Source organism: Megalobrama amblycephala, linkage group LG15, assembly GCF_018812025.1.
Source record: "Megalobrama amblycephala isolate DHTTF-2021 linkage group LG15, ASM1881202v1, whole genome shotgun sequence".
NCBI lineage: Eukaryota > Metazoa > Chordata > Actinopteri > Cypriniformes > Xenocyprididae > Megalobrama > Megalobrama amblycephala.
Genome location: NC_063058.1, coordinates 9,490,880 through 9,506,984, shown reverse-complemented (window position 1 = coordinate 9,506,984; position 16,105 = coordinate 9,490,880). Strand labels below are relative to the sequence as shown.

The 16,105-nt window shown below is 32.7% G+C and overlaps 1 pseudogene; it reads right to left on the bottom strand.

Moving 5' to 3' along the window:
* Positions 1-2,756: 2,756 nt before the first annotated feature.
* On the bottom strand, positions 2,757-10,283 carry LOC125247872 (annotated as a pseudogene).
* Positions 10,284-16,105: the final 5,822 nt, after the last annotated feature.

Below are 16,105 nucleotides of genomic sequence, written 5' to 3'. Positions count from 1 at the left end.
TTTTCAAAAGAGTCATTCCCCACATCCCTAAATTGCAATAATATCAAATATGATTCAACATCAAAATGAATTAGGACAGCTAATATTTCGGGTGAGACATGTAGGTGTAATGACATTTGTCTAGTCTACCCCATCCACACAGCTCATGTCTGATGATTTTTTTCCTACTCAAAGGGTTAGTTCACCGAATAATGAAAATAATGTCATTAATTACTCACCCCCATGTCGTTCCACACCCGTAAGGCCTTTGTTAATCTTTGGAACACAAAGTAAGATATTTTTGTTGAAATCTGTTGGCTCAGTGAGGCTTCCATAGCCAGCAATGACATTTCCTCTCTCAAGATCCATTAATGTACTAAAAACATATCTAAATCAGTTCATGTGAGTACAGTGCTTCAATATTAATATTATAAAGCGACGTGAATATTTTTGGTGCGCCAAAAAACAAAATAACGACTTATTTAGTGATGGCCGATTTCAAAACACTGCTTCAGGAAGCTTCGGAGCATTATGAATCTTTGGTGTGGATGCAAATATTATTATATTCTTTATTATTATAATTATCTTTATAACTTTAGTTATCTTTCTTTGTGTGAATAGGCTTTTAATTGCATGTTAATTGCAAACGAATGAAAATGTATTATAATTTAAGTTTATATTATGTGCATTTACCCCAATTATATATGTAATTTCAATTTATATTTCATAATTACTTCTATTGTCTTTGAAATATGGTTAAATGTACTGCATGACTTGTATGTCTTATATTTAAATATAATTGCAATTACATTTGTAATGATAAAGTTGCAATTTAGTACATTTAAAATATATTAACATTATCGAATAAAACACTTAAAATTATGTTCAATTACTTTACATGTGCTTTTGTATGTTTCTAAACATCAAAATATGTGCATTTCATTTTTTTCTTTTTTTTAAAAAAAAAAGAAAGATTATAAAATAATGATTTAAAATGTACTTTAAAGTAAAACTTAATTTGACATTATCACAAAGTGCACTTTTTAAAAGTGTGTTAAGAAACAGAATGAAAGTGTACTCTTTACTGTACAATTAAAGGGTTATTTCACCCAAAAATTAAAATTATGTCATCCTCATGTCGTTCCATCCAAACCCGTAAGACCTCCGTTCATCTTCGGAACACAGTTTAAGATATTTTAGATTTAGTCCGAGAGCTTTCTGTCCCTCCATTGAAAATGTATGTACGGTATACTGTCCATGTCCAGAAAGGTAATAAAAACATCATCAAAGTAGTCCATGTGACATCAGAGGGTTAGTTAGAAGTTTTTGAAGCATCGAAAATACATTTTGGTCCAAAAATAACAAAAACTACGACTTTATTCAGCATTGTTATTCTCTTCCGGAATCCTTTCCATTGAATTGATTCCATTGAATTGATTCAGTTGAATTGATTCCATTGAATCCTTGCATCTGTCGGCGTTGGTAATGCACTTTTATGTCGCTGTGGTTGTTTTTGGCGATTATGACATCCGCGACATACACACTTACGCACCATTTTAAAAAATATAGCAATACCAAAATACAAACAATGTAGAATAGCTTGAATACAGCGTGCGTCTCCCTCAGACTGTAAACGAAGCTCGGGCGCACCGGATAACATGTCAGCATCACTGCGGAGTTGTGAACCCGGATTGACAACAGACCCGGAAGAGAATACAATGCTGAATAAAGTCGTAGTTTTTGTTATTTTTGGACCAAAAATGTATTTTCGATGCTTCAAAAAATTCGAACTAACCCACTGATGTCACATGGACTACTTTGATGATGTTTTTATTACCTTTCTGGACATGGACAGTATACCGTACATACATTTTCAATGGAGGGACAGAAAGCTCTCGGACTAAATCTAAAATATCTTAAACTGTGTTCCGAAGATGAACGGAGGTCTTACGGGTTTTTATCTTGCTGTCAATGCAGGCCTCACTGAGCCATCGGATTTTATCAAAAATATCTTAATTTGTGTTCTGAAGAAGGTCTTACGGGTGTAGAACGACATGAGGGTGAGTAATTAATGACAGAAATTTTGTTTTTGGGTGTTGTCCCATTTATTAACTGACACCTCTCCTGTCCATGTTGAGAGGAATGCAAACTATTACGCAAACATGCACTAATTAAATGTTAAATAACACAAATACACTTTATGTATTTAATCTCACTTTATTAACCAATAATGTCTCTGCTGCTGACCTTCGTTGATCCAATTCAACCATACTAATAAGCAAATATAACTGTAGATAAAGATCACATTTGTGTTTCTTTTTTGTTTTTGTTGTTGAAGAGTGCTGAACTTTCCTTGCCTGCGCTGCGCCCTGCATGAATTTGCATTTCCTTCAGCCTGAGGCTTTATTCATTTTACTTAACATTTGCCATAAATATAACTTTTTTGTTATTAAAAAACAAACAAGCAAGTCCAGCCCAGATGAGAGAAAGTAACGTGTAATTATGCGAAAAAGTAATATGTAATTACAGCTGTAATTATATGCAGGTAATTTTTGGAACGACATGAGGGTGAGTCATTAATGACATAATTTTCATTTTTTGGTGAACTAACCCTTTAAGTGGCCTTTTATTTCATTATAGTATTTTCTGCAAGTAGTTTTTAAATACTTTTAATATTTGAAGTACACTACAAGTACAATTAAACACACTTATTTTTCACAAGGAAAATTTGCAATACAGTCACATGACTAACAAGAATGAAACATCAAGAAATTGCATCAAGAATAAGACACTCAGATACGTTTATTAAATTAATAAATATTCTTTTAACATGAAAAATTCAAATATTTCACAAATACATATACAAAAATCCCACAAATATGTTGAAAAATAAAGCTGCACTATTCTAGTATTCAGTGATCAGAAATAGCTCGAGTGGACGGAAGTAGTTTTTGTTAACAACTGTTCTCTATTAGTGTAATTTTATGATGCTTGTCTGTGGACGAAGAAGTTATTTTTTCCAGTATTCCGGGGACAGCCATTTCCATTTATCAGCCTACAAGAAAAAATAGGTACGTTATTACACTTATTATTAGATAATCTTTCATAATCTTTAAAAGATTATCACTGTTTTATACAAAAAACACACCAACACTCACCTTAATGGCCCGGGCAGAAATAATCTGCTTCGGTTTTAAGTCTGTTAGCGTCTCGTAGGTATTAGTGTGTGAATTCTCCTCTGCTCTCGCTGTAGGTTGCGAGTCGGGAATCTGCTCGTATGTGTTGTCAACAAGGAAGTGATTTGGAACGGGTTCAAGAGGCACCTCTGCGTACGTAACTTCGCTTTCCTGCATGCTGATGTTTGAGATTCTCATCCCCGCCATGTTTTTGTTGCCAGGTGTTCCGGCTAATTGATACAGCGATGAATTACATAGTATATCCAGGCTGTTGCTAAGACCTGGCACCAAGTGAGGTGGCGGGATTGTTGAGCTGTTCCCTCTGTACGTGGGAAGATGTTGGCGGTTGGCTTCTTCTATTTAAGTGTCCTTCATCTTCACAGTCGTCATCCAGGAACGGCAGGGATTGACTTCTGAAGTTTGGCACTATGAGCTCAGAGTAAATGGTTCCTTGGTTTGCGGCAGGGCTTTTCTGTTGTCTCGGCGCTCTGAATTCCCCTCTAGCTGTGACTGAAATGTCTTTGCCCTCTGTTGGTGTTCTGGCTCTTTCCCGGGGCTTCTGCAGGTCTACCGCCGTATATAGCACGCTTTCTGTGTTGGACTTTACATCCAAGGAGGCGGCTTTCATAGGAGGGCCTTTTCTTGGAACTGAAGGTACTGCCTATGGAGGGAGATTATAATTATCCAGATGTGAAGCCAAAGTCAGATGTTTAATGAGTTAGTTCACCCAAAAATGAAAATAATGTCAATTAATTATTCACCCTCATGTCGTTCCACACCCGTAAGACCTTCATTAATCTTCTGAACACAAATTAAGATATTTATGATAAAATCCGATGGCTCAGTGAGGCCTTCACTTGACAGCAAGACCATTTCCTTTTTCAATGCCCAGAAAGCTACTAAAGATGTACTTAAAACGGTTCAATGTTATAGACCTTATGTAGCCCCGCCCCTTTTCAGCGCTGCGCTCGTTGTCTTTTGACTTCCGGTTTGTATTTCCACAGCGATCTTGTATTTATGAATGAACTGCTCATTTTAAAATCTTCCCGATCTACTGACATTTGTTAAGACATCTGCTTTAAACATAACAATGCTCATGATAACTTTCATTGACTCTACAACAGGTAAATCCACTTCACCGGCTAACTATTCTTATTCTTATTTCCATAGAAATATACACGGCTACCGCAAAACCGGAAGTTCAAAGACAATATTCTAAAGATGGCGGCGCGCTTCTTTCTCTGGAAAATAAGGTCTATAAAGTGATGAGAATACTTTTTGTGGACCAAAAAAAAAACCAAAACAGCGACTTATAAACAAAATAGCGACTCAACAATATCTAGTGATGGGAGATTTCAAAACACTGCTTCATGAAGCTTCGAAGCTTTACGAAGCTTTTGTGCCGAATCAGTGGTTCGGAGCGTGTAACAAACTGCCAAAGTCACGTGAACTTTTTAAATTTTACGTAACGAAGCCTCATTTACTGAAATCACATGATTTTGGCACTCAGGACCACTGATTCGAAACAAAAGATTCGTAAAGCTTCATGAAGCAGTGTTTTGAAATCGTCCATCACTAGATATTGTTGAATAAAGTCATTATTTTGTTTTTTTGGTGCACAAAAAGTATTCTCGACGCTTTATAACATTAATGTTGAACCACTGTAGTCACATGAACTGTTTTAAATACGTCTTTAGTAGCTTTCTGGGCATTGAAAAAGGCATTGATCTTGCTGTCAATGCAGGCCTCACTGAGCCATCGGATTTTATCAAAAATATCTTAATTTGTGTTCTGAAGAAGGTCTTACGGGTGTGGAACGACATGAGGGTGAGTAATTAATGACAGAAATTTCGTTTTTGGGTGTTGTCCCATTTATTAACTGACACCTCTCCTGTCCATGTTGAGAGGAATGCAAACTATTACGCAAACATGCACTAATTAAATGTTAAATAACACAAATACACTTCATGTATTTAATCTCACTTTATTAACCAATAATGTCTTTGCTGCTGACCTTCGTTGATCCAATTCAACCATACTAATAAGCAAATATAACTGTAGATAAAGATCACATTTGTGTTTCTTTTTTGTTTTTGTTGTTGAAGAGTGCTGGACTTTCCTTGCCTGCGCTGCGCCCTGCATGAATTTGCATTTCCTTCAGCCTGAGGCTTTATTCATTTTACTTAACATTTGCCATAAATATAACTTTTTTGTTATTAAAAAACAAACAAGCAAGTCCAGCCCAGATGAGAGAAAGTAACGTGTAATTATGCGAAAAAGTAATATGTAATTACAGCTGTAATTATATGCAGGTAATTTTTAAATATAGGTACAATGTAAAAAGTATTTTTTGTATCAAATGATGATGAATGTATATGGTATTATATAATAGTTAAAGGCACTTGATATAAAGTGGGACCACATTTACACACAATTATAATCAGTATGGAATTTATTAAATACAACAATCAAATAGTTATTAAAACAATGTCAATGTCAATGTCAATTTTATTTATATAGCACCATTTCCACAACACATGGTTGACCAATGTGCTTTACATAAAACACACACACATTTGATAAAAGTAAAAAAAAAAAAAAAAAAAAAAAAAAAAAAACGAATGACAAAAGACACTAATTGAATTTAGATAATTAAATAGCAAATGTGACTTACCGGTGTGTTTCTGTTGCCCTTGGGCGGCAAGGCAGGAGGTTGCATTGTGTCGTGTTTTTTACGTGGATCGTCCCAAATATCCTTCACAGCTTTAACACTCACTCCTGGCTTTTCCCTTATGTCAAAGTGAATTACATCGTACAGCTCGCTTGTGGAAGACTGCAACACAAAATAAAAAAATGTTTACATAAACAATAGCATGCAAGTGTTTTATTAAAATATATATTATTGCAATTGTGTAGGCCATATATACACAGTACAAACTCACCTCAAAACATGAGAGTGTGAGATATTCTCCAAATGGCTCAATGGGGCTGGACTTGTAATATTCAATGAGGCTAGTGAGAGTGTCATGCATCTCTGTGTCGCCCGTCACAATAAAACGTCCATCTTTATTCTGATTGATGACAAAGTGCCGACATCGATCGCGACCTCTGAAAAACAATTATTTAAAAAAATCAGCAAATTAAAAAAATGTAGATTTATTAAAAACATTCTTGACATCACAAGCTAAAAATTAACACCAGGAAATGCTGGATCACAAGCAAAAGTTTGCATTTTAAATGTTTCAAGGAAATGCAAACATTAGCGGAGTCATTTGAGAGGAAAAGAAAAATGCTAAATGGTATGCTAGAAAATTACCAACGGCATTTCCAGAACTTCATTTGTTTCTAAGTACACTTACTTGTATGAAAGAATATATCCAGTGGCTTTATCACTGAGCCGAATGAGGAAACAGCCCAGTTCCTTGTCTTTCAGATGCTCCTCTGCATCCCTGTGAAACACGACACCATGAGAAATTATGATAGAGTCCCAACTTTGAATACTGCTTGCATAACATTATGAGATTGTGAAACCGAAAATTCCAAATGTAATGGTTCCAAAACCCTAGTCAGCCTTAAAAATAAAGGTTCTAAAAGGGGTTTTCGCTGCAGAAGAACCATCTTTGGTTCCAAAGAACCTTTCAGTGAACAGTTCTTAAAGGGATAGGATGAGTTTCTTTATTCTGTTGAACACAAAAGAAGGTATTTTGAAGAATGTTGGTAGCCAGACAGTTGATAGTAGGCATTGACTTCCATAGTAGGAAAAAAAAAATACTATGGAAGTCAATGGTTTGATTACTAACATTCTTTAAAATATCTTCTTTTTTGTTCAACAGAAGAAAGAAACTCAAATGTTTGGTGAGTAAATCAAAATTTTTTTTTTTTACTATAAAGAACATTTTGAGGAATGGAAAGATCCCACGAATGTTAAAAGTTGTTCATGGAATCATCAATGACAAGAATGTAGGCTTAATTCAGTAACACTTTACAATAAGGTTTCATTTGTCAACATTAGTTAAATGCATTCGTTAACATGAACTAACAAAGAAACATACTTCTAAAGCATTTATTAATCTTAGTTAATGTTAATCTCATTTACTATTACATTTTAAGAACATAAGTTGTATTTGATAACATTATTTAATGAATTAAGTATTTGACATAGTTACACGTTACTATAGCAATAACATCAAATTATGCATAATTACAAGTAACTAACCGTAAACCAAATCTTAACCTATAACTTTAACCCTACACTATAAAAAAATACATACTTTCATGATTTATCACAACATTTTTTTCTTATGTCAGATCAACTTAGATAATTAATGTGGTTGAGATAACATTATATTTTAAGTTTCTGTTGATTAAACCAATCACCTTCATTGTATGAACTCAAATTTTTAATTTCAATGAACTCAAAATTTTAAGGCAACCTGATAACTTACTTTTTTAAGTTAAACCAACAATCCTTTTTACAGTACATGTAACAATGTCACCTTAAAATAAAGTGTAACCAACATTTTTATCAACTATGCTATAAAGATATATTTCTCATATGCTACTAACTAATGTTAACAAATGAGACATTGCAATTACCCTATATATTTCTGAAACAAACAAACTTTTTCTTGGAAGAATTTGTATTTTATGCTAGAATAAAGCTTTTGTAACACCATGTATCAGATAGTATCACTTAAAAACATCTGCTGCCTGTACTAAATGCTTGTTTCTCAGAAACATTTCTTACTTTCTGCTGATAAATCCTTGGAACCATTCTGGAAAGTTGCCGTTGTGGAGAATTAAAGGCGCCTGGGTCTCTGTAAACCACTTCAGGGCCAGTTCCCTCAGTCTGCTCTCAGTGTTTTCCTGGACGTCTCCTCCAGGCTGGCAGTGGTCCATCCTCACACGGTCCTGTGTCAATATAGAAGGGCAGATGAGACGACGCACTCGATGTCCAGTGCCACCAGCTCTAAACGCTGCAGGTCCACACCAACAGTCTCATTTGCCTATTTTCCCGGCGACGTCATAAAACACATGCGGCTGTTTCAACAGAGCCATTGTTCTTGTTTATCATGCCAGAGCCGAGTCAAGTCGGCTTGGTTATATTTTACCACACGAGGCCCTTTCTCAGAGTAAGCGAAACAGCCGGAGGTCATGTAAATTTCCTATGAATTTTGTGTTATTTTAGATGATCTCGGAAGCCCAAATTAGATCACATTACAAGCGATTGACAGTAAATGACTTCATACAGTCATTCCATTGCAATGGCGTTTGGTGTGAAGTGTGATTCAAGTGTCCCGTGTGGTGTCATGTACCTTTAAGCGAAACACCAGGCAGGAGTGGAACCTGTGAGGTTTGGGCCTCCTCTGCTCCATCGGATGTGTTCTTGTGAGGTAGTTAAGCTGCGATTTAGAGCTGTACTGTCTTTTGCAGTGTCTGCTGGTCCATAGAGATCCTATAAATTATATATAAGTGTAAAACCATCAGTTTACTTCAATGTACTTTTGTCGAAGACTTCCATAGAAAAACGTTTGTTATACTGTTTTTTGTTTGTTATTATTGTTGATTGATTTATTGATTTTTCTCTTTTAAATGTTTTATTAAATAATAAAATGTTTGTAAATTACTTTGTTAATGATATAGAAAGGTTTGTTTGTTTATTTATGTAACAGTTGGTTTAACTTAAAGTTCAAATTTTGAGTTCAGTGAAATGAAAAATTTGAGTTAATACTCATTGTATTAACTTAAATTTTTAATTTCAATGAACTCAAAATTTTAATTTCAATGAACTCACAAAAGGCAATTGGTTTAATCAACAGAAACTCAAAATATTATGTTATCTGAACCACATAATTATCTAAGTTGATTTGACAAAATAAAATTGTTGTGATAAATCATGAAAATAATTTTTTTACAGTGTAGTATCACTTCTGTGGAAGACTTCCATACAAAATCAATTGTTATGTTTCTCATTTATTTATTTATTTAATTTTTATTGATTGGTTGGTCAAGTTATTGATTTTTACTTTTTATTTTTTTAAATAATTGAATTAAATGCAATATTTTTTGTTAAAAAAATTTGTATAAATACTGATTAAGTGAACAAAATTCCTTAAATACGGACTCTTTTTCTTTTTCTTAATTATTTTTTTAATTTATTGTTGTTATTTATTCAATTAAATAATTAAAATAATGTTTGTATTTATTTAATATTATATAAAATATAATTTATATATATATATATATATATATATATATATATATATATATATATATATATATATATATATAATATTTAATTAAAGCATTAAAAAAGGTTTATATATATATATATAAACCTTTTTTTAACGCTTTAATTAAATATTTTGTTTTTGTGTACTTCAGTTTTAGTGAAACATTTTTCAGTAATTGCTTAGTGACTACCACACAATTTATTACCATTTTAACAAATATTACACATACCATACCTAAATAATTAACAATAATAATAATTATAAGGTAACACTTTATTTTACAGTGTCCTCCATGCTACTACATTACTTTAGTAATAACAAAATTAATTGCATGTAACTAACCAAACTCTAATCCTAACCTTAAAATTACATGTAGTTAAATATTATTACAGTACTTCAATATGTAATAATTATGCTGTGACATGAACACCTTAAAATAAAGTGTAACCAAAAAAAAAAAAAAAAAAAAATGATTGTACTGTACATTAAAATTCCTTCAAACCATCGCGATATCTACAACATTGAATGCCAGAGACGTACCTGTTGGTGCGTGTAGATGCGTGCAGTGTGATTTGAGTGTCATGTTGCTCAAGATTAAAACTGTCCTCTGTCTCTCACACGCCTGATACACTTCTGAAGAACATTATGAAGGTGTGTTGGCTGTTATACCTCGCTGACATTCACCTCACACGTTGTTCCACACTGGGTTTGGAAAAACAGAGTGTTATACAGAGGGTAAGACGCTCGTCTCACGGGTGACTGACAGCGCGAGGGAGGGAAGGAAAAACACAAACATTCTTATAGATCACAGCTTACAGTTTCCTGAAGAGAAATGGAACGCACAGAGGAAAGAAATGTGGTCTCACTACACACACACACACACACACACACACACACACACACACACACACACTGACTTTCTGTTTGTATCGGTGGGTTATGTACGCTACTTGCAGGAAGTCGTGTAAACTTTAAGAAACTGCAAAGTGCTCAATTTGAAAACAGTTTACTTTTATAATACAGTGGCCATAAAACATATGACCAAACTTAATGTCTGAATGCCATTGCATTAGATACAACATATTAAATCAAATGGCATTAAAAAATATATTTTCAAACAAATCATTTCACAGAAAGAAATGTAAATAAATAAATATTCGGACACTTAAAGCACATTTAAAAAACTATATTAATATAGCATAATATTTTTATTTATTATTTTATACATTCCATATTTATTTATATTTATATAAATATAAACAAACAAAATATTTAAAATATTAAGAATTACTTCAGCCACACTTTTAAATTTACAAAATATAATATAATATAATACAATATAATTAATATTATATAATATTGAATCAATTTTAATAAACTTCAAATGAAATATAATGTATTTACTTATTTATCTATATTTTATTTATTTATTTTATACATCTAAAATATTTTATAATTCTTAATGTCAAATATTTTATTTTTTTAATACAATATGATAATATAATGTAATATAATATTGAATCAATTTTAATAAACTTCAAATGAAATATAATTTATTTACTTATCTATATTTTATTTATTTATTTTATACATTTTCTATAATATTTATAGTTCCTAATGTCAAATATTTAATTTTTTAATATAATATTGAATCAACTTCAAATGAAATATAATTTATTTACTTATCTATATTTTATTTATTTATACATTTTCTATAATATTTTATAATTGTTAGTTAAATATTTTATTTCTTAATATATAATATAATATTGAATCAATTTTAATAAACTTTAAATGAAATATAATTTATTTACTTATCTATATTTTATTTATTTATTTTATACATTTTCTATAATATTTTATAATTATTAGTTAATATTTTATTTTTTAATATATAATATAATATTGTATCAATTTTAATAAACTTCAAATGAAATATAATTTATTTACTTATTTATCTATATTTTATTTATTTTATACATTTTCTATAATATTTTATAATTGTTAATGTCAAATATTTTATTTTTTAATATAATATAATATTGAATCAATTTTAATAAACTTCAAATAAAATATAATTGATTTACTTATCTATATTTTATTTATATAATATAATATAATACTACATTAAATCTTGAAATCGGTTTTTGAAATCAGTTTCGTGGAAATCAGTGTCCCCAAACACATCATGTCGGTAAAGTGGTCGTTACTGTGGCAACCCTGCACAGAATCAATAACTGACTCATCAGGGTTAAAGTGTGAGTACTGTATTTTCGTGGTTTTTGCCCAGGGCTGGTCTGATCTGTGGTCTGATCTGTTCTCCCCACCCCTCACACGTGGGACAGCAGCCTCTTCAGAAACAGTGTGTGTCACGCTGGTGGACAGGGTTTTCCTGAGACCTTCCATCCACTGTCTCTGCGGTGGCTTCATCATTACTGTACACTATATCAGCTGTTTGATCCTTGACTTGAGGGATAGTGTAAGGACTGTATATGTTCCTTATATGGTGTTGGTGAATCACTTGCACGTTATGGTACAACATAAAAAACAACACGGTACGAGTTGACCAAAAAGTTTGAATTGTGTCCTTTACTCATCCTTGTATCATTTCAACCACAGTTTTAATTCTTCCATGAGGCACAAAAAGAGAAGGCCTTTCGTATTCAGCTTTAAGAAAGTTCTGTAAGACGGTAGACACCTACATTTTTCCTAACTTCCTGTAATGTTGAAAATGGAATTGTTCTTGTGACTAATGGGCCCTTTTAATCAAATGTTAATCATTTCTACATATAATTTCATATCAACTGAATCACTTTAGTGAATCATCACTTCAGATAAATAACAGTATTGTTTAACAGTTCTCAACATCATGAAACTACAAAAGTTTAATGATGATACATTATCTTTCAAAAGTCTGCGGTTGGTAAGATTTTTAAAAAACATTTTGAAAGTCTCTTATGCTCACAAAGGCTATTACGGAAGCTTGTTTCCTCCACGGAATAAAAACTACAAACGGTAAATGCAACTTTTTATCTCACAACTCTGGCTATTTCCCCTCACAAGTGACTCACAATTGCGAGTTATAAAGTCAGAATTGCGAAATATAAACTTGCAATTGCAAGGAAAAAGTCAGAAAGTTGGGAAAAAAGTCAGAATTGTGAGTTTATATCACAATTATGACTTTATTTCTCAGAATTGCGAGTTTACGTCTACAATTTGGACTTTTTAACTTGAAGTTATGAGTTTATTGGTATGTTTACACAACAACAATGTACTAAAAACGGAAAAGTTTTTTGCGCGGACGAACGTTCCCCGTTACATGGATCCACGAAAACGTCTAAAAACGCTGTATTATTCATGCCAGGCCAGTAGATGGCGATGTCACTTTGTAAAAAACACTATGAGCCTATATACCGAACACATAATACACATACGCATAACATCACCGTTTTCACAAATTAATGTTTTTTTATTTACACGGGGACAATAACAGTATCATTTTCAAAAACTTGCACTTTGAAACCCGTTTTCAAAATTTTGCGTTTTTATGCCCCAAAATGCCGTTATCATGTAAATGAATAGTTAAAATGCATGAAAAGTTTTCAGTTTTTGTTTTATTTCAGGATTCTTTGATGAATAGAAAGTTCAAAACAACAGTATTTATTTGAAACAGAAATCTTTTGTAACAATTTAAATGTCATTACTGTCACTTTTGATCAATTAAATTCATCCTTGCTGAATAAAAGTAGCATATTTTTTTATTTATGGAATAGTTCATCATTTTAAAGGCACAATATGTAATTTTTCACCACTAGAGGTCTCTTATTTAAAACAGAGGCGTAGCTTGATGACGCCTTGATTTCGTGGAATCATGGGATGTGTTATCTTCACGTCTACAGGAAATAATCCGACGGGACTCGGGCAGAAATCATATTCATGGATGAGCTAATGTATGAAAGATTTATTAATATTACTGTATTATGAAGCAGGGTGTGGCTGAAAGCCGCTGGAGCATTGCTAATCAGAGACGAGCGCGACACACAGCTCGAGAGCAACGGGACTTTTATTATGTACCAGACAAGCGCTTACGTTTCTTCCGGTCATGAGTATGTGGAGTAACCCAGAGCTGTTTTATCATATTAGATACATATGTGTGTTGATAGTTGTTATAACGTTACTCAGTGCGTTCGCTCGGTGGCTGCTTTGAGACACTTGATGCACACTGCAGTAAGCTAGATCGATATTAGGCATGGTAAAACATGGTACTCGCGGTAAATCAAGAAAACAAGATTTAAACAATAAGACTTACTGTGTTTAGCAATATAACACGATTAGTTTTCTGTCGATGAATATACCAAAACAGTTGCTTGTCTAATAAAACACATAATATATTAAAGCGTCTTTGGTCTTTCCATGGTTTCTACAAAATAAAACCAGAAATCGAGGCTAACGCGGACGATGTAATTTAAAAGTGACGCACGGACACGGTCCTTGTCCTGGTTAAAGTTGCTTATTTTTCTGGATTTAAACATTCTTGGAAACATTTGGGATAATGTAAGCACACAAGTCAACAAAATAGCTATGTAACATTGTTCTAGTGCTTTTTGGATATTTTAATCCTAAAATCTTACATATTGTGCCTTTAAATTGGGGCACATGATAGTAACAGCGATGATACATAATGTCAAATAAAAATCAATCAAAATAATAAATGACAATGAATGAATACATAAATACAGAAAAGATGCTAGGTTATATGTCCATCTAATTTGTGTTAATCAAAATGTGCTAATATACAGTAGTAAGACATTGTAAACAAACAAAAGAGAGCATGCTAAATACAGCATCCTCATGACTAAAAAAAAAACATGAAATAAAATAAAATAATTTGGTTTCCTAACCCGTTGGCATCAGTTATTCATTGTTAAAGTCATCAAAACCATGTATTGTACGAGGGACACAAATGACACACACGTTTTGTCGAATGACCCACTTGAACCTCAAAGATTTGAGGCCAGAAGTTTAAACAGAAGGTAAAAGGAAACAAGACACTTATCAGTGAGACACTGTGGAGGAATATTGTGACATTTCAGAAAGGTCAGACGTCTGTTTATAGCGGAGAATGTCAGAGTGACAGTTACGTCTGTTTGCTGCAGATTTGTGTGCCATCTTTAAAAATTTGAATTGTTAAGATAACTGCTGAAAGAACTAGCTAAAAGATCATTTGGCATTAAACAGAATTTAAATGATGGGTTTTAACAAAAAGAAAATAAAAGAAATACAAATGGCACTGCAAGTAAGACATTGTGGTAAAATTTTACGATAAGTAAGGTTTCGTTTGTTAGCATTAGCATTAGATAACATGAACTAACAATGAAAAGCATTTATTAATCTTAGTTAAAGGATTAGTTCACTTTCAAATTCAAATTTCCTGATCATTTACTCACCCCCATGTCATCCAAGATGTTCATGTCTTTCTTTCTTCAGTCAAAAAGAAATTAAGGTTTTTGAGGAAAACATTACTCTAAAATATGCTGGGTTAAATATGGACAAACCCAGGGATTGAGTTGTTTTCACCCAGCCATTTTTTTCAACCAATTTTGGATTTATTTTTTAGCCAGCAATATAGTAATATAGTAAAAGGCATGTTTTTGCTCACTCCCAAATAGGGGCGAATTTGTGGGTTATTTTAAGCTGAAACTTGACCAGACCAGAGACTTATATTACATCTTGTGAAAGAGGGCATAATAGGTGTCCTTTAACTCAACCTGCTGGGTTTGTCCATATTTAACCCATCTTGGGTTGTTTTTAACCCAGCATTTTTTAGAGTGTACAGGATTATTCTCCTTATAGTGGGCTTCAATGGCCTCCAGACGGTTGAAAGTCAAAATTACAGTTTCAGTGCAGCTTCAAAGGGCTTTAAACGATACCAGGCGAGGAATAAGGGTCTTATCTAGAGAAACCATCGCTCATTTTCTAAAAATAAAAATTAATTTATATACGTTTTAACAATAAATGCTCATCTTGAACTAGCTCTGTTCTTCTTCTCTATTTGAATTCCAGCAGTGTAGACACTGCTAAGTGTATTACTGCCCTCCTCAGGTCAAAGTTTGAACTAATTGTTATATACTTGCACTAGCATATTGAATATGACAATTTAGTTCAAACTTTGACCTGTGGAGGGCAGTAATACATCAATATCGTTTAAAGCCCTTTGAAGCTGCACTGAAACTGTCGTTTTGACTTTCAACCGTCTGGAAGCCATTGAAGTCCACTATAAGGAGAATAATCCTGGAATGTTTTCATCAAAAACTTTAATTTCTTTTCGACTGAAGAAAGAAAGACATGAACATTTTGGATGACATCGGGGTGAGTAAATTATCAGGAAATTTGAATTTGAAAGTGAACTAATCCTTTAATGTTAATTTCAACATTTACTAATTCATTATTAAAGTCTAAAGTTGATTCTGTTATTATTGGCAACACTTTGGTCGCATTAGTTAACTAGTTACTGGATTAACTGACAGTTAACAGGCTAAAGACCCGTTCACTAATGATAACGATAAAGATATAGCTCTAAAAATCGTTGTAAATAAAGAACAGCAGAGTCCTTAACACAAATATAAGGATAACATACAGAGAAACATACCGTTGGAAACGCTTTCAGTTGATGAACGACAGAAACATTAACAGCCAATCAGAATCCTCCTCGCTTCA